Genomic DNA, 20574 nt, shown 5'->3' on the forward strand with positions numbered 1-20574 from the left:
CATTCTCTCCGCGTCAGTGTGGGTTTCCTCTGGGTGCTCCGGTTTCCTCCCCCAGTCCAAAGATGTGCAGACTAAGTGGACTGGCCATGCTAAATTACCTGTAGCATTCAGGGATGTGTAGATTAGGTGGGTTATAGGGGGATGCGTCTGGGTAGGATGCTGTGAGGGTCAGTGCAGACTTGTTGAGCCGAAGGGTGTTTCCACACTGTAGGGATCCTGTGATAATGATGATGCTCTAAAACTGAACAGCTGTCAGCATATGTACAGACATTTAAATGAACAAGAACATTTATAACAGAATCAGAAATTGCTGGAAAAACTCAGCAGATCTGGCAGAATCTGTGGAGAAAAAGCAGAATTAATGTTTTGAGTCCCGTGACTTCTTCAGAACAGATCATTTATAAAGTGTCGTTCTAAATTTCAAATGCATACATGGATAGCCTAATATTTCCTTCCTTGGCATGACATTGATTTATAGCCAAGAAAATTATTCCTATTCAAGCTTTTATCCCAATTCCCTTTTGAAACCTACTATTGAATCTAATCCTACTGCCCTTTCAGACAGGGTCTCCCACATCACAACTTGCTACACAAAAGAAAATTCCCCTCATCTCCTTTCTTTTGCTATTTCTGTACCATGACCACAACCTCTTGTGTGATACCACCATCACATGCATCTTCACTTCCGTTTCAGCATTCTCGAGTCCACTCCCATCACACCACCCTCCCTGCTCCTCTCCTCCATCCCTCCCAACAGCTTCTCCCTGTCCACAGCATCCTTCAAAGTAAACACATGAATTCCACTTCACCTCTTCACTTCTCAGCATGTAAGACCCCAAATACTACTTCCGGGTGAAACAGCAATTCACTATTATTTTGTTCCATTGTAGCCAATTGTATTCTCTGTTCGCAAGGCATTTTCCTCCACTATGGGCAGTCCAAGCATTGACTGAATGACCACTTTGCAGAACACCTCCATTCAGTTCATAACCATAACCCACACCAGTTGCCAGTAATTTTAATTCTCTGCCTTGCTCCTTCTGCCCTTGACCTGTTGAAGTGTGCCAGTGAAGCCCAACCCCAGCTTGAAGGGCAGAACCTCATCTTTCCACTGAGCATTCTGCAAGCTTCTGACTCCAGCCTGAGTTCAATTTTAGATCGTAACCACCGTCTCCTTTTTATTTATTGTTTCTTTGACTGTTTGTACTTTTGTTGTGTTTCTGCTGTATATGTTTTATTTGCTTTTGGAGACAGCCATCCCACCATTCACACCTCCTCTGCACAAGTCTTTTGCTTATTTGCTTGTTCCATTGTCACTCCATTTGGCTTTGTACTGTTAAATATTTTACCATTTAACCTCTCCTCTCTTTGATATTGTTGCACACCTTCCTTTGCTTTTTCTTTCCTAGCTGCCCATACTGCACACTTTCAATGACATAAAACATTTCTAACTTCACCCAGGTGAAAGGTCACAGACCTGAAACTTTGGTCTAAATTCTACCAGGCCTTTGGCATTGTGATGAGGAGTGTGGAAGCTGGCAAGGTTGCACGGGATGTTGTTGGGAGGCATGCCTAATGTCTTCCCACTGTTCCCATTTTGCCAGCAGTGGGAAATGTGGCAGATTACGCACCTCCCAAGAGTCCAATTGAGCCACGTAAGTGACCAATTAAAGGCCTCTTTTTGTTTCTGATTTCCAGCATCTGCAGTTCCTTCAGTTTTTACTTGAAGGCCTCTTCTTGCCTTCACTGGCATTTTACAAACAGCTGGTAAAGGCTTTCCATCATTAGAGGAGTCTGTAGGTAAAGCCTGGGGGTTTCCAGAGGGCTCTGGACTCAGGCTGTGGGAGGATATTTCCTTTCTATGGCACATCTCTGGATCCCAGCAGCAGTGGCTGCCCTTGTGGCAAAGGTGTTATCTACTGCCTGGACCCTAAGTCCCACCCTCTTTGCTTGTCTGGCCTACGGACTCCACTTGCCTTCAGGGTCAGATTTTATCAAGGCATTGTTTTCCACCAGGTGCAATGCCAGCAATGGCCACCATAGGAATTGGGTGCTGGTGAGCTGCTGAACCTCTGATGACCATAGATAACAAGGTGTGGAGCTGGATGAACACAGCAGTCCAGGCAGCATCAGAGGGGCAGGAAAGCTGACGTTTTGGGTCTGGACCCAAAATTGCTGAAGAAGGGTCCAGACCCAAAACGTCAGCTTTCCTGCTCCTCTGATGCTGCCTGGACTGCTGTGTTCATCCAGCTACACACCTTATTATATCAGACTCCAGCATCGGCAGTTCCTACTGTCTCTGATGACCATCCTCAATAGAGGGCAACCCTGGCAACAGCCTCTTGATTGGCTAAGAACCAGAAGAATTGCAGATGCTGTAAATTTCAAGAACAAAAACAAAGTTGCTGGAAAAGCTCAGCATGTATGGCAGCATCTGTGGAGGAGAAAACGGAGTTAACGTTTTGGGTCCAGTGATCATTCCTCAGAACTCTTGATTGGCTGCTGCTCACAAAACAGAATTCCATTCATGCTGCTCATGGAAGCTAGTCACCTTGTGGACCCAGTCCTCCCTCCCCCAGTTACTGTCCCAGCAATGGAACATCTCTGACTTTGTAATATTCAGTCCATTAGCTCTGTGTCCATGTCTACAAGTGCAGCCTGACTGGCTGAGTATTTAGATCATTTTCTATAATTAATTTTAGTTATCTCTGGTGCCTTGATCAATATTTATCTCCAAGCTAGCCTTACAAAAATATTTCATAAGTACTTCAATAAAGTGCTTTGAGATGCCTGATGTTCATGGCACCAAAGTTGAATGTAAATGCAGCCTTAACTCCTAAACAGTTAACTGTAACAAGTGTTGGCATTGGGGCAGGTTCCTAAGTAGGGTGCCATCTGCCATCAAAGATTTAGTTACTGACTGGTCACCTGTATCAACAGTAAATATGCATTATAAAATGTCCATTGAACCAAAGAATAGCAGAGTTAGATTAACAATTTATTCAGTGCCTGAAAGATTATTTGCTGGTCACTGAGGTTTCTTTAATGTGAAGATCTTCGAGCTTTGCATGGAATACTCACCGTTCCCAGAGTTTGGCGGCTGTTAAAATCTTGAAGGTGCAATCTAGGGAACAGTTGCACATTTATTGTGAGGTAAGTAGTTAGAGTGACAGTGAGGCAACCGCTGCTGGTGATAATCCCCTGAAATATTACAGTTGTGGTTTTGACTTTACAGCTGTCTCTTGAGCTGTCATCAGGAATTTTCTTGGATCGCAAGTTTGGAATTCCTGTGACTGGAAACTCAGTCTACAGAAAATGTGTTTGAAATTGACTGCTGCAAGATACAAGTAGTTCTGATATAACGGGTGTTTCATTAACACGAATTGGCTGTAATGCAATTGATGAATGGTGGGCGCTGTTTGGATTAACATGAGCTTTCTACTGCACAGGTATAGCAATTTCCCTATAACACGATTTTCTATAGCATGAGGTCACACAAGAATGCCACTATCGTGTTATAGGAGAACTATCTGTATAGTGCCTAACACTGAGCACCAGTAGAACAGTTTGTAACCCATCTGCCTTCACGATGCTAGCACAGAGAGGGCACTAACCTTGGATGGCCATATTCTAGTCCAAAAGTTAACTGTATTTTAATAGAGCCCAAGTCAAAACTTTTAGTAGGAGCTTTATGTTAGTTAACCATACTCCATTTAATTCTCACCCACTGATTACTAGCTCTCCATATTTGTATAACCAATCCAAATCTATTTAGCTCTTAACTAGGATGTTATTAAACTGGAAAGGGTGCAACAAGATTTACAAGGATGTTACCAAACCTGAAGGGTTTGTGTTACAAAGAGAGGCTGGACAGGCTGGGGCTATTTTCACTGGAGTGTAGGAAGCTGAGGGGTGACTTTATACAACATGACAACAGATTGTATTATCATTTTTTCTTTGTATATTAAAGTTCCAAGCTTCCTTCTTTCAGTACGTCCAGCAGTTTCTTGGAACTTGGTGCTTTTTGTGTTAAACAATCTCCTGGCCGCTGCTATCCATCCATTTCAATTTGGAGATTTCTCCATTCTCCAGCATTTGTTTTAAGAATCGACCTCAGTCTTTCCTCATTCACATTTCATCGACTGTACATTATTCCACAGTGACATATTATTGATGCAGCACTCAGTGGATATTGCTGCTGAATCCTTTTCAGAATTTCTTCCATTATTTTCACTAAGAAAAATGCCATAACCACCCTCTCAGCAAGAGTGAGTTTTTCTGCTATTTTTTCTAACGATTCTTTTAATTTTTCTAACTTCCCAAGCTTAAGGGCAGCATTTATTGCCCTTTCCCATCAGAAGGATAATTAACATTCTTGCACTCGAATGCATCACAGAGATTTGCATATGAAGCATCACTAAAAACAAGTTAAATGTTCCTGACATCTCCGAATGATGACAATTAATGCTCCATTTTTAATTTTTTTCAATGTTTTGCATGCCTGAATAATATCTTCTGCCTTAGGATTTTTCATATTTGTACTCAACTCCAAGATTTCAAAACCACCCTCTGGTCTAATTTGGGTGCCCAGGCAATTCAGCTATACAATTAGACTTGACCATTCCTCCATCTCAGTTATGAAAGCTGCTGTATCTTTTCGTGAGCCCTACTTTGACTAATAACAATGGGGCTAATGTTTTCCAAATAAGACTGGTGGTGCAATGTGACACTTGATCCATTCTTACTGATTACCAACCCAATGGATTGGAAGCTGCAGAAGCCTGATTTCCAAATTTGAATTCAGCCCATTTATGTCAATATTTTCAAATTCATTGCTCCCACCCCGCAAAAAAGAATCTCTACATATCATAAAGATGTCTGAAGGCTGCCCCTCATGGTGATAGTAAAACATCACGGGCTTGCTTTTAACTGAACACAGCCCGATTTTATTAAGACAGACCTTACTGAGAAATACCCAGTTCTCAAGACATTACTTATGCCATATATAGAATAGAATAGAATAGAATCCCTACAGTGTGGAAACAGGCCCTTCGGCCCAACAAGTCCACACCAACCCTTGGAGCATCCTATCCAGACCTATCCCCCTATAACCCACCTGAGCTACACATGCCTGAACACTACAGGCAATTTAGCATTGCTAATCCACCTAGCATGCACATCTTTGGACTGTGGGAGGAAACCAGGGTACCCGATTGTGGTTCTAATGATATTACCAATGCACCACCATCTCCACAAGCTTGTCAGCAGTATGGCTCAGTGACCCTGTGATCTTTACTTATAAATTCTGTGTCTGATACTACCACTCTCACTAAAACCTGAAGAAGGAATGAGTCTCTAAAAGTTTGTGTTTTCAAATAAACCTGTTGGACTATAACACGTGTGATTTCTGACCTTATGAAGAGCACACCTGGGGAGGCGAAGACCTAGTAGTATTATTGCTGGACTGTTAATTCAGAGACCCACATAATGTTCTCGGGATTCAGGTTCGAATCTCAACACAGCTGATGGCAGAATTTGAATTCAATCATTGAAAAAAGCTGGAATTAAAGGTCTAGTGATGACTGTGAACCCACTGTTGATTGTTGTAAAAACTCATCTGGTTCACCAATGTCCCCTAGGGAAAGAAACTGCCACCCTTACCCGGTCTGGCCCATATGCCATCCAGACCCACAGCAATGAACTGCTCTCTGGGTGATTGGGGATGGGCAACAAATGCTGATTCAATCAGTTACACCCTTATCCCAATGAATAAAGGGGAAAAAAGCTTCGAGTGAGGCTTACTTTGACTGTGTGCTTTCACAATAAGTTGTTTAGAGTTTGATCAAAAATAGTACCACAGAGAATGAGGCTGAGGCCTATGTTCAAAGACTACAGGGCCCTATGGGGAAAATGAATACCTCTGCTGAGAGGACATACGCTTCTGGAACATATAATTTTATTTAACTTCCAGAATGTTTTTTTTATTCACATACCCCATTGATAAAGAGGTTTGCTGCTGCTGCATTTATCACCATTATGTTCATATTCACACAAAACTCTACATTAATTATTAGGAAATTTCCACCCATTATCAGTGACAAATTTTGCTGGTGATCTGAATCCAATTCCAATCCACCTTTTTATTGCCTTATCTACAATTATTTTCTTATCTTTACCAAATACTGACAAAATCTGTTGCCAAAATGAAAAATGCAAAAGGAAAATGCTTTTTTTTTCAGACAGTACTTTAAATTCAGAGCCTGTACCTTGTTGATATCTCTTGCTAAGGGCTGACTAACAATAGGTTATGATAGTGTCCTTCAATGTTGACATTAAAATTGAGAATTTAACTTTGAACAGAAGTTGGCTTTTCAAAAAAATGGGAGAACAAAGGTAGGTGTTTGCAATTGGGAACTGGCCTGGAAAGGTAATTCCAGGGTTAGGGTGGTACGGTGGCTCAGTGATTAACACTGCTGTCTCACAGGGCCAAGGACCTGGATTCGATTCCACCCTCAGGTGACTGACTGTGTGGAGTTTGCACATTCTCCCTGTGCCTGCGTGGGTTTCCTCCAGATGCTGTGGTTTCCTCCCACAGTCCAAAGATGTGCAGGCTAGGTGGATTGGTCATGCTAAATTGCTCATAGTGTTCAGGGATATAGAACATAGAAAGGTACAGCACAGTACAGGCCCGTCGGCCCACAATGTTGTGCCGTGGATTAATCCTAATCCAAAAATAAAATAAGCTAGCCTACATTCCCCTCAATTCACTGCTGTCCATGTGCATGTCCAGCAGTTGCTTAAATGTCACTAATGACTCTGCTTCCACAACTACCACTGGTAAACTATTCCATGTGCTCACAACTCTCTGGGTGAAAAACCTCCCTCTGACATCTCCTCTATACCTTCCTCCTAACACCTTAAAACTATGACCCCTCATGGCAGTCAATCCTGCCCTGGGGAAAAGTCTCTGGCTATCGACTCTATCCATGCCTCTCGTTACCTTGTACACCTCGATCAGGTCACCTCTCTTCCTCCTTCTCTCCAGAGAGAAAAGTCCGAGCTCAGTCAACCACTCCTCGTAAGCCAAGCCCTCCAGTCCAGGCAGTATCCTGGTAAACCTCCTTTGCACCCTCTCCAAAGCCTCCACATCTTTCCTATCATAGGGTGACCAGAACTGGACACAATATTCCAAGTGTGGTCTCACCAGGATTTTGTAGTGCTGCAGCAAAACCTTGCAGCTCTTAAACTCGATCCCCCTGTTAATGAAAGCCAAAACACCATATGCTTTCTAACAACCTTACCCACTTGGGTGGCAACTTTTAGGGAGCTATGCACTTGAACACCAAGATCCCGCTGTTCCTCCACATTGCCGAGAATCCTGCCTTTAATCCTATATTCAGCATTTAAGTTTGACCTTCCAAAATGCATCACTTCGCATTTATCCAGGTTGAACTCCATCTGCCATTTCTCAGCCCAGCTCTGCATTCTGTCAATATCTCCCTGAAGCCTGCAATAGCCCTCGATACTATCAACGGCACCTCCAACTTTTGTGTCATCAGCAAACATACTAACCTACCCCTCAACCTCCTCATCCAAGTCATTTATAAAAACTACAAAGAGCAGAGGTCCAAGAACAGAGCCCTGCGGACACCACTCAACACTGACCTCCAGGCAGAATACTTAACATCTACAAGCACTCTCTGCCTCCTGTCAGCCAACCAATTTGGAATCCAGACAGCCAAATCTCCCTGTATCCCATACCTCCTGATTTTTTGAATGAGCCTGCCGTGGGGAACCTTATCAAATACCTTGCTGAAGTCCATGTACACCACATCCACTGCTCGACCCTCGTCAACCTGTTTCGTGACCTCCTCAAAGAACTCAATAAGATTTGTGATGCATGACCTGCCCTTCATTAAGCCATGCTGACTCCCTTTAATCACGGTATGCTTTTCCAAACAATCATAAATCCTATCCCTCAGAATTCTTTCCAAAACCTTGCTGATTACAGACATAAGACTGACTGGTCTGTAATTTCCAGGGATTTCCTTATTCCCTTTCTTGAAAAGAGGAACAACATTTGCCTCCTTCCAATCTTCCGGTACAAATCTCGTGGAGAGTGCAGAAGCAAAGATCTTCGCCAGCAGCTTAGCAACCTCCTTTCTCGCTTCCCAGAGCAACCTAGGATAAATCTTGTTTGGCCGTGGGGACTTACAATCTTAATGTTTGCCAAAATTTCCAGCACATCAACTTCCTCAATCTCGATCTGTTCAAACCTGTTTCCCTGCTCCTCAAAGTTCTCATTCACAACAAGGTCCCTTTCCTTAGTGAAAACTGAAGCAAAAAACTCATTTAGGGCTTCCCCTATCTGCTCAGACTCCATGCACAAGTTTCCTACGCTATCCCTGATCGGCCCTACCTTCTCCCTGATCATTCTCTTATTCCTCAGTTATGAGTAAAATGCCTTCGGGTTCTCCCTAATCCTTCCTGCCAAGCCTTTCTCGTGCCCCCTCCTGGCCCTCCTCAGTCCACTTTTGAGCTCCTTTCGAGCAAGCCTGTAACCCTCTAAAGCTGAGCTCGACCCTTGCTTCCTCCACCTTATGTAAGCTGCCTTTTTCTTTTTGACGAGAAGCACCTCTGTTCCCGTCATCCAAGGCTCCTTAATCTTACCCCTTACCTGTCTCAGAGGAACAAATTTATGCATCACTCGCAACAACTGCTCCTTAAACAGTCTCCACATGTCTGTTGTGCCCTTTCTGTGGAACAATTGCTCCCAATCTGTACTTCCCAACTCCTGTCTGATAGCGTCATAGTTTCCTTTTCTCCAGTTAAATATCTTCCCCTGGTAACTGCTCCTTTCCCTCTCCATGGCTATGGTAAATGTGAGGCTGTTGTGGTCACTGTCGCCAAAGTGTTCTCCCACCACGAGATCTGACACCTGTCCTGGCTCATTGCCGAGCACCAAATCCAAAATGGCCTTTCCCCTCGTCGGCCTGTCCACATACTGAGTAAGGAAACCCTCCTGTACGCACCTGACAAAAACGGCTCCATCCAAACCATCTGCACTAAGGAGGTTTCAATCTATATTGGGAAAGTTGAAGTCACCCATAACAACAACCCTGATACGTTTGCACTTTTCAACAATCTGCCGGCCAATGAGTTCTTCGATCTCCCTACTGCTATTTGGGGGTCTGTAGAAAACCCCCAAAGAGGTGACTGCCCCCTTGCTGTTCCTAACTTCCACCCATACTGACTCAGTCGACAAACCTTCCTCGGCAACCTTCATTTCTCTTGCTGTGATGCACTCTCTGATTAGCTACACCCCCTCCTCTTTTTACCCCCTCCCTGTTCTTTTTAAATGTTCTAAACCCTGGAACATCTAGCAACCATTCCTGCCCCTGTGAAACCCACGTCTCCGTTATGGTCACAACACCATAGTCCCAAGTACTGATCCATGCTCTAAGTTCGTCACTCTTATTTCTGACACTCTGTGCGTTAAAGCAGACACATTTTAACCGATCCCTTTGTTCCATCACATTAAAAACCTTCCCGGTAGATTCATTGCATCCTGCCACTGCCTCATCAACTACTACGCCCCCTCCCCCCTCAGATGTGTAGCTCTGGTTCCCATCCCCCTGCCAAACTAGTTTAGACCCTCCCGAACCACTCGAGCAAATCTCCCACCCAGGACATTTGTGCCCCTCCAGTTCAGGTGCAACCCGTCCTTCATGTACAGGTCCCACCTTCCCCAGAAGGCACCCCAATGGTCTAAGTATCTGAAGCCCTCCCTCCTGCACCAGCTGCGCAGCCACGTGTTAAGCTGCACTCGCTGACTGTTCCTCACCTTTCTATCTTGTGGCACCGGTAGCAAACCTGAGAACATTACTCTACTCGTCCTGCGCTTCAGCTTCCAACCTAGCTCTCTGTGGTCCCTTTTCAGATCCTTGATCCCTTTCCTGCTTATGTCATTGGTGCCAATATGTACCACGATTTCTGGCTGCTCACCCTCCCCCTTCAGAATCTTGTAGACCCGATCGGCGACATCCCTGACCCTGGCACTTGGGAGGCAACATACCTTCCGGGAGTCCCGTTCCTGACCACAAAATCTCCTGTCAATCCGTCTAACTACTGAGTCCCCTACCACTAGCATTTTTCTATTCTCCCCCCTTCCCTCCTGAGCCACAGTGCCAGGCTCAGTGCCAGAGACCTGACAACTATGGCTTTCCCCCTGGTAGGCCGTCCCCACCAGCGGTTTCCAAAGCGGTATACTTATTCCTGAGGGGAATGGCCACAGGGGATCCCTGCTCTGTCTGTCAGTTCCCTTTCCGCCCCCTGACTGTAACCCAGCTGTCCTTATGCTGCGCTTGAGGGGTGACCACCTCCCTGTACATCCTATCAATTTCCCCCTCAGCCTCCTGGATGATCCACAGTCCATCCAGCTCCAGCTCCAGCTCCAGTTCCCTAGCTTGGTTTTCGAGGAGCTGGAGTTGGGTGAACTTCCCGCAGATGTGGCCAGCAGAGACATGTGTCGTGTCTCTCACCTGCCACATTCCACAAGAGGAACATGTAACTGTCCTAACATCCATATCCCACTAATCTGAAAGCTCACACAGTACTAAACTAGGAAGAGAAACAAAAAAAGAGAAAACCTGAAAACCTTACCGAGTCTACAGCCTCTTATTAAGGTTAGAGGAGGTGGGTGGGAGGGAGACCCTACGGTGTAGGGTCTCGGGTTTAGAACACACCCGATGTGTAGATTAAGTGGCTTATAGATGGATGGGTCTGGGTGGGAAGCTTTGAGGGCTGGTATAAACTTGTTGGGCTGAAGGGCCTGTTTCCACTCTGTAGGGATTCTTTGAATCTATGATGAGGTTAATTACAGTTCTCACAATACTTTAGATGATTTGAAACTGAATTACTGCTTTGCTTAGGGACTGACAGCGGGTTGGATGTTGAACTGGTCAACCGAGGGAAGACCGCTGATTCCCAGCCAACCGCAGAGAATGAAAAAAAGACAAAACAGAGAGTGAACTATTTCTGTAGCTCTGCACAGGAACAGGCCCTTTGGCCCTCCAAGCCTGCACTGATTCAGATCCTCTATCTAAACCTGTCGCCTATTTTCCAAGGATCTGTATCCCTCTGCTCCCTGCCCATTCATGTATCTGTCAAGATACATCTTAAATTACGCTATCGTGCCTGCCTTTACCACCTCTGCTGGCAACACATCCCAGGCACCCACCACTTTCTGCGTAAAGAACTATCTATGCATACCTCCCTTAAACTTTTCCTCTCTCACCTTGAAACTGTGACCCCTCGTAATTGAGTCTCCCACTCTGAGAAAAATAACTTCTTGCTGTCCACCCTGTCTATATCTCTCATGATTTTGCAGACCTCAGTCAGGTCCCCCCTCAACTTCTGTCTTTCTCATGTGAGAATCTAATCTACTCAACCCCTCTTCATAGCTCGCGCTGTCCATACCAGGCAAAACATCCTGGTGAACCTCCTCCACACCCTCTCCAAAGCATCCACATCCTTTTGGTAATGTGGCAACCAGAATTGTATGCAGTATTCCAAATGTGGTCGAACCAAAGTCCGATACAACTGTAACATGATCTGCCAACTCTTGTACTCAATACCCCGTCTGTTGAATGAAAGCATGCTGTATGTCTCTTGATCACTCTATCGAACTGCGTTGCCACCTTCAAGGTACAATGGACCTGAACACCCAGATCTCTCTGTGCGTCAATTTTCCCCAGTGCTTTTCCATTTACCTTATAGTTTGCTCTTAAATTGGATCTTCCAAACTGCATCACCTCGCTTTGCCTGGATTGAACTCCATCTGCCCAACTCTCCAATCTACCTATATTCTGCTGCATTCTCCAACAGTGCCCTTCACTATCTGCTATTACACCAATCTTCGTGTCATCTGCAAACTTGCTAATCAGACCATCTATACCTTCCTCCTGATCATTTATGTATATCACAAACAACAGTGGTCCCGACACGGATCCCTGTGGAACACCACAGGTCACAGTTCTCCATTTTGAGAAACTCCTTTCCACTACAACTCTCTGTCTCCTGTTGCCCAGCCAGTTCTCTATCCATCTAGCTAGTACACCCTGGACCCCATGGGACTTCACTTTCTCCATCAGCCTACCATGGGGAACCTTATCAAACACCTTACTGAAGTCCATGTATATGACATTAACAGCGCTTCCCTCATCTATCAACTTTTCCACTTCCTCAAAGAATACTATCAAGTTTGTAAGACATGACCTTCCCTGCACAAAACCATGCTGCCTATCACTAATAATCCCATTCTCTTCCAAATGTAAATAGATCCTATCCCTCAGTATCTTCTCCAGCAGCTTCCCCACCACTGACATCAGGCTCACCAGTCTATAATTACCTGGATTATCCTTGCTACCCTTCTCAAACGAGGCGATGACATTAGGAATTCTCCAGTCCTCCGGGACCTCACCCGTGCTGAAGGATGCTGCAAAGATATTTGTTAAGGCCCCAGGTATTTCCTCTCTCGCTTCCCTCAGTAACCTGGGATAGATCCCTTCCAGACCTGGGGACTTGTCCACCCTAATGCCTTTTAGAATACCCAACACTTGCTGCCCATTATGCCGCCTTGACCTAGAGTATTCAAACATCTATTCCCTAACCTCAACATCTGTCATGTCTCTCTCCTCAGTGAATACTGATGCAAAGTACTCATTAAGAATCTCACTTATTTTCTCTGACTCCTCGCATAACTTCCCTTCTTTGTCCTTGAGCACGCCAACCCTTTCTCTAGTTAACAAAGTCTGAAGCTGGATGAACACAGCAGGCCAAGCACCATCTCAGGAGCACAAAAGCTGGATTCTCCAGCATCTGCAGTTCCCATTATCTCTGATCCCTTTCTCTAGTTACCCTCTTGCTCCTTATGTACAAATAAAAGGCTTTGGGATTTTCCTTAACCCTGTGTGCCAAAAATATTTCATGACCCCTTTTAGCCCTCTTAATTCTTCATTTCAGATTGGACCCACTTTTCTGATATTCTGCCAAAGCTTAATCTGTTTTCAAGATAATAAAATGTGAGGCTGGATGAACACAGCAGGCCAAGCAGCATCTCAGGAGCACAAAAGCTGACGTTTCGGGCCTAGACCCTTCATCAGAGAGGGGGATGGGGGGAGGGAACTGGAATAAATAGGGAGAGAGGGGGAGGCGGACCGAAGATGGAGAGTAAAGAAGATAGGTGGAGAAGGTGTGGGTGGGGAGGTAGGGAGGGGATAGGTCAGTCCAGGGAAGACGGACAGGTCAAGGAGGTGGGATGAGGTTAGTAGGTAGCTGGGGGTGCGGCTTGGGGTGGGAGGAAGGGATGGGTGAGAGGAGGAACTGGTTAGGGAGGCAGAGACAGGTTGGACTGGTTTTGGGATGCAGTGGGTGGGGGGGAAGAGCTGGGCTGGTTGTGTGGTGCAGTGGGGGGAGGGGATGAACTGGGCTGGTTTAGGGATGCAGTGGGGGAAGGGGAGATTTTGAAACTGGTGAAGTCCACATTGATACCATATGGCTGCAGGGTTCCCAGGCGGAATATGAGTTGCTGTTCCTGCAACCTTCGGGTGGCATCATTGTGGCAGTGCAGGAGGCCCATGATGGACATGTCATCAAGAGAATGGGAGGGGGAGTGGAAATGGTTTGCGACTGGGAGGTGCAGTTGTTTGTTGCGAACTGAGCGGAGGTGTTCTGCAAAGCGGTCCCCAAGCCTCCGCTTGGTTTCCCCAATGTAGAGAAAGCCGCACCGGGTACAGTGGATGCAGTATACCACATTGGCAGATGTGCAGGTGAACCTCTGCTTAATGTGGAATGTCATCTTGGGGCCTGGGATGGGACAAGTGTAGCTTGTCCCCACACCTCCTCCCTCACCCCCATCCCAGGCCCCAAGATGACATTCCACATTAAGCAGAGGTTCACCTGCACATCTGCCAATGTGGTATACTGCATCCACTGTACCCGGTGCGGCTTTCTCTACATTGGGGAAACCAAGCGGAGGCTTGGGGACCGCTTTGCAGAACACCTCCGCTCAGTTCGCAACAAACAACTGCACCTCCCAGTCGCAAACCATTTCCACTCCCCCTCCCATTCTCTTGATGACATGTCCATCATGGGCCTCCTGCACTGCCACAATGATGCCACCCGAAGGTTGCAGGAACAGCAACTCATATTCCGCCTGGGAACCCTGCAGCCATTGTCCCCACACCTCCTCCCTCACCCCCATCCCAGGCCCCAAGATGACATTCCACATTAAGCAGAGGTTCACCTGCACATCTGCCAATGTGGTATACTGCATCCACTGTACCCGGTGCGGCTTTCTCTACATTGGGGAAACCAAGCGGAGGCTTGGGGACCGCTTTGCAGAACACCTCCGCTCAGTTCGCAACAAACAACTGCACCTCCCAGTCGCAAACCATTTCCACTCCCCCTCCCATTCTCTTGATGACATGTCCATCATGGGCCTCCTGCACTGCCACAATGATGCCACCCGAAGGTTGCAGGAACAGCAACTCATATTCCGCCTGGGAACCCTGCAGCCATATGGTATCAATGTGGACTTCACCAGTTTCAAAATCTCCCCTTCCCCCACTGCATCCCTAAACCAGCCCAGTTCATCCCCTCCCCCCACTGCACCACACAACCAGCCCAGCTCTTCCCCCCCACCCACTGCATCCCAAAACCAGTCCAACCTGTCTCTGCCTCCCTAACCGGTTCCTCTTCTCACCCATCCCTTCCTCCCACCCCAAGCCGCACCTCCAGCTACCTACTAACCTCATCCCACCTCCTTGACCTGTCCGTCTTCCCTGGACTGACCTATCCCCTCCCTACCTCCCCACCCACACCTTCTCCACCTATCTTCTTTACTCTCCATCTTCGGTCCGCCTCCCCCTCTCTCCCTATTTATTCCAGTTCCCTCCCCCCATCCCCCTCTCTGATGAAGGGTCTAGGCCCGAAACGTCAGCTTTTGTGCTCCTGAGATGCTGCTTGGCCTGCTGTGTTCATCCAGCCTCACATTTTATTATCTTGGAATCTCCAGCATCTGCAGTTCCCATTATCTCTTAATCTGTTTTCAGTTGCCTATACCTTATGCATGCTTCCTTCTTCCTCTTTACTAGTCTCACAATTTCACCTGTCATCCATGGTTCCCTAATCTTGCCCTTTCTATCCCTCATTTTCACAGGGACATGTCTGTTCTGCGCTCTAATCAGCCTCTCTTTAAAAGCCTCCCTCAAATCAAATGTGGATTTACCCTCAAAAAGCTGCTCACAATCCACATTCCCCAGCTCCTGCCAAATTTTGCTATAGTTGGCCTTCCCCCAATTTAGCACTCTTACTTAAGCTCCACTCTCATCTTTGTCCATCAGTATTCTAAAACTTACGCAATTGTGATCGCTATTGCAAAATAATCCCCTACTGAAACTTCAACCACCTGGCCGGACTCATTCCTCAACACCAGGTCCAGTATGGTCCCCTCCCAAGTTGGTCTATTTACATACTGCTCTAGTAAACACTCCTGGATGATCCTTACAAATTCTGCCCCATCTAAACCTCTAACACTAAGTGAATTCCAGTCAATGTCGGGAAAATTAAAATCTCTCATCACCACCACCCTGTCGCTTCAACATCTTTCCATAATCTGTCTACATATTTGTGCCTCTATCTCATGCTCGCTGTTGGAAGGCCTCTAGTACGGCCCCAACATTGTTACCACACCCTTCCTATTTCTGAACTCTGCCCATATTGCCTCACTGCTCGAGTTCTCCATTGTGCCCTCCTTCAGCACGGCTGTGATATCCTCTTTGACCAGTAATGCAAATCCTCCACCCCTTTTACCGCCCTCTCTATCCCGCCGGAAGCATCTATGTCCTGGGATATTTAGTTGCCAATTTTGCCCTTCCCTCAACTAAGTCTCAGTATTAGCAATAACATCATACTCCCAGGTACTAATCCAAGCCCTAAGTTCATCTGCCTTACCTACTATACTTCTCTCATTAAAACAAATGCATCTCAGACCACTTGTCCCTCTGCGTTCATCATCTGCTGTCTGCCTCCTCTTCCCCTTAGTCACTCTGACTTCATTATCTAGTTCCTCACAGGCTTTAGTTACTAACTCCTTACTGTCCACTAACTTCCTCATTTGGTTACCATCCCCCCTAACATTAGTTAAAACCTTCCCCAACAGCGTTAGCAAAAGCAGCCCCTAGAACATTCGTCCCAGTCCTGCCCAGGTGTAGACCGTCCAATTTGTAATAGTCCCACCTCCCCCAGACCTGGTCCCAGTGACCCAGAAATCTGAACCCCTCCCTCCTGCACCATCCCTCAAGCCACTAATTTATCCTGCCTATTCTTTTATTTCTCCTCTGACTAGCACGTGGCACTGGTAGCAATCCTGAGATTACTACCTCTGAGGTCCTACTTTTTAACTTGGCTCCTAACTTCCTAAATTCTGCTTGTAGGACCTCATCCCGTTTTTTACCTATATCATTGGTGCCTACATGCACCACGACAGCTAGCTGTTCACCCTCCCCCTTCAGAATGTCCTGCTGTCGATCTGAGATATCCCTGACCCGTGCACGTGGGAGGCAACATACCATTCAGGAGTCTTGTTTTCGACCACAGAACCACCCATCTAGTCCCCTTATAATCGAATTCCCTGTGACTATACCCTTGCACTCTTTTTTCCAGCCCTTCTGTACAGCAGGGCCAGCCACTGCCCAAATATATCAGTTCACTCACCTTCCCAGAGTGCAATTTAACTGCTCCCACTCAGCTCCGCTGCCGAAATGAAAAACTTACCTTCGCGGCAGTCCCAGCTCCTTGCTGTCACTGCTCCCGCTGCTGCTGCTGCAAAAAATGGGGGCCGCTGATTGCACAGGTAAGTATATAAATGGGAAACTTACCTCTCAGCAGCCCCCTGGTCTTCACTGTCACCACTCCCACTGCTACTGCCTCATTTCCATTAGTTACAATTCACCTTTGTACTGTCACCTGTAACCTGTATCTAGGCAGTCTTGTTTATTACCATTGTGTTCTCTGTTTTCTATAGCATCACCCGTCACCCGCTTTGTGATATGAACACTGCTGAGAAGGAATGTTTTGCTGGGTTTTTCTTAGTGTTTCTGACATTTGTTCTAGCAGTGCATGTTTATCTGCAAGTTTGACTCCTGTCAAAGCTAGAAGTCTTTCCCTACTTGATACTTTGACAAAGTCCTATAACTTAAATGCCAGCACAGAACAGTGAATTTCTAAATGAAACTTTTGCTGTCTTGCATACAATCTACTGAATTTCATTATGTACTCTTCTGTAGTACTGTCCTCAGTCTCTAAAATTGTCAAAACTTGATCACGACTCATAAGTTGTTCATTGAATGGCTTTTTGGTCAATTTTATCCATTTAAGTTAAGAATCTATCCAACTCTTCATCAGTGTTCAAACCATCAGGCTCCTGTTCTGAAAAATACTTAACTTCTTATCCTGCTTCGATTTAATAATTAAAGTGCTCAGGTGATAAAAAGGGTCTGAGCCCAAAACGTCAGCCTTCCTGCTCCTCTGATGCTGCTTGGCCTGCTGTGTTTATCCAGCTGTACACCTTGTTATCTCAGATTCTCCAGCATCTGCAGTTCCTACTATCTCCCAGGCCATTTCTTGTTCCCTCGTTGGTAAAGAGGTAAGCTAGATCCATACTGTAATTTCACTCTTCCACTGGTCTTAAGGCTCATTTTCAAAAACAGAGATGGGTAATCATACCCTGAAACTTTACATTTTGACTCACCCTCCTCTGTTACTGATGTTATACTCTGAAAGATGATTTATTTAAACAGAATTCAAGTTGACACTTTTTGTGAGAACTTTACTTCACAATTAACCACGTTCCATAATATCAAAACCCTCCCCCAACTGATTGCTAGCTCCTCATATTTATACAACCAATTCTCACCCTATTAACCCTGAATTAAAATATCTGTCATCTATTTCGTCATTCCATTAAGTCTCAGGCATTCCTTCATACAATATTAGGTGAAATGGAGACAGGAGCACAATTCCCACCTCGGTTATTCAGGTGTCACCTTGGCAGAACTTCACAGAGCAACAGTACATCGTCAAGACAAAAGATTGATGAAGGCAGAGCAGTGGACATGGTCTGTCTGGACTTCAGTAAGGTGTTTGATAAGGTTCCTCATGGTACACTGGTTATCAAGTATAGATGACATGGAATACAGGGAGGAATAGCCATTTGGATACATAACTGGCTCGAAGGTAGAAGACAGAGGGTGGTGGCAGAGGGTTGCTTGTCAGACTGGAGGCCTGTGACCAGCAGTGTGCCACAAGGATCGGTGCTGGGTCCACTGCTTTTCATCATTTATGTAAATGATTTGAATGTAAATATAGGGGGTATGGTTAGTAAATTTGCAGATGACACCAAAATTGATGGTGTAATGGACGGTGAAGAAGGTTATCTCAGGTAACAACAGGATCTTAATCTGATGGGACAATGAGCCAAGGAGTGGTAGGTGGAGTTTAATTTAGATAAAAGAGCAGTTCTGCATTTTGGTCAGGCAAATCAGGGCAGGACTTATATACCTATGAGTAAGAGACTCGGGAGCATTGCCCAACAAAGAGACCTTGGAGTGCAGGTTCATAGTTTCTTGAATAAGGATCGTGAAGAAGGCATTTGGTACGCTTGCCTTTATTGGTCAGTTCATTGATCAGTTGAGATGTCATGTTGTGACTGTTCAGGACATTGGTCAAGCCACTTTTGAAATATTGTGTTCAATTATGGTCTCCCAGATAGGAGAAAGATGTTGTGAAGCTTGAAAGGATTCAGGAAAGATTTACAAGGATGTTGCCTTCATTGGAGATTTTAAGCATAAGAAGAGGCTGAATAGGCTGGGACTATGTTCCCTGGGGTGTGGGATGCTGAGGGGTGATCTTATAAAAGTTTATAAAATCATGTGGGTCATGGATAGGATGAAGAGCCAAGGCCTTTTCCCTGGGGTAGGGGAGTCCAAAATTTAGGTTTAAGGTGAGAAGGGAAAGATTTAAAAGAGACCTTAGGGGCAACTTTTTTTCCTCAGGGGATGGCAAGTGTATAGAATGAGCTGCCAGAGGAAGTGGTGGAGGCTGGTACAATTACAACATTTAAAAGGCATCTAGGTGGGTACATGAATAGGAAGGCTTTGGAGGGATATGGGCAAAATGCTCGCAAATGGGAATTGATTAATTTAGGATATCTGGTCAACGTGGATGAGTTGGACCAAGACTCAACGACTCTAAGTCTGCAGAAAAAATTAAAACCTGCAGCAGCCTCCTTCTGATTCTGCCTGGTACCTGACAGAAAATGAGGGCCTCTGCCCTTGCAGTCAACACCTGAAGAAGGAGCAAGGCTCTGAAACCTTGTATTTTCAAATGAACCTATTGGACTGTAACCTGGTGTCCTGTGATTTCTAACCCTAGAGTCATTGTCATAGAGATATACAGCACAGAAACAGACCTTGACCAATGATTCCTCACCATGAGTCCAGACACATGGAACAACCATGGGGACCAGATTTAGATTCCCTACAGTGTGGAAACAGGCCCTTTGGCCCAACAAGTCCACACCGACCTTGAAGCATCCCACCCCGACCCATCTCCCGGTAACCCACACACCCCTGAACACTACGGGCAATTTAGCATGGCCAATCCACCTAGCCTGCACATGTTTGGACTGTGGGAGGAAACCCACGCAGACACGGGGAGAATGTGCAAACTCCACACAGACAGTCGCCCGAGGCTGGAATCGAACCCGGGTCCCTGGCACTGTGAGGCTGCAGTGCTAACCACTGAGCGCTGCAGTGCTAACCACTGAGCCACCGTGCTGCTCTTTGCACCCCAATATGCTGACATTTTCATGCACAAGTTTTCAAACAAGACTTCTTTGTTGTGTAAAACCTCAGACCAACGTTATACACCAGATACATTGACAATATTTTCTTCTTTTGGACTCATGGTGAGGAATCATTGAAACTACTACACAGTTATATCAACAAGTTTCATCCCAACATCAGACTTAACATGGACTACTCTGTAGAATTAGTCTCATTCTTAGACACACACATCTTCATCAAGGACTAACACTTCAGTACCTCACTCTGTCGCAAGCCTAAGGATAACCTCACCATGCTGCACTTCTCTTGCTTCCACCCTAAGCATATCACAACAGCCAGCTCATTCAGAGAAACCCTACACATACACAGGACCTGTTTGGATGAGAAGAAACACGACGGACACCTGAAGGTGTTGAAGGATGCCCTCATGGGAATGGAATACGAAGCTCAACTCATCGATCATCCAAAGGACCACAGTGAATAACAGTAATGACCTCCTCAGAAGACAAGACATAGGATACGACCGATAGGGTGCCCTATGTCGTCCAGTAATTCCCAGGAGCACAGAAATAACGCCATGTTCTTCGCAGCCTTCAACACATTATCGATGATGATGAGGACTTTGCCAAGACTTTCCCCACGCCTCTACCTTTCGTCTTCAAACCAG

The 20574-nt window shown here is 45.8% G+C and overlaps 1 protein-coding gene across 2 annotated transcripts in view; it reads right to left on the minus strand.

Annotated features, from left to right (window-relative positions):
• Positions 1 to 20574, minus strand: part of stx16 (syntaxin 16) — a 108453-nt gene that overhangs the window by 57641 nt on the left and 30238 nt on the right. The window contains exon 1 of one of the 2 annotated variants that reach the window (XM_059652888.1): positions 16941 to 16960. The exons of the other annotated variant lie outside the window; for it this stretch is intronic. The gene's annotated coding sequence lies outside the window, so the exon portion shown is untranslated. Of the gene's footprint in view, positions 1 to 16940; positions 16961 to 20574 lie in introns of those variants that run through there. 2 annotated transcript variants of the gene reach the window in all.

The sequence above is a fragment of the Stegostoma tigrinum genome, chromosome 19, assembly GCF_030684315.1.
Source record: "Stegostoma tigrinum isolate sSteTig4 chromosome 19, sSteTig4.hap1, whole genome shotgun sequence".
In the NCBI taxonomy this organism is placed as follows: Eukaryota; Metazoa; Chordata; class Chondrichthyes; order Orectolobiformes; family Stegostomatidae; genus Stegostoma; species Stegostoma tigrinum.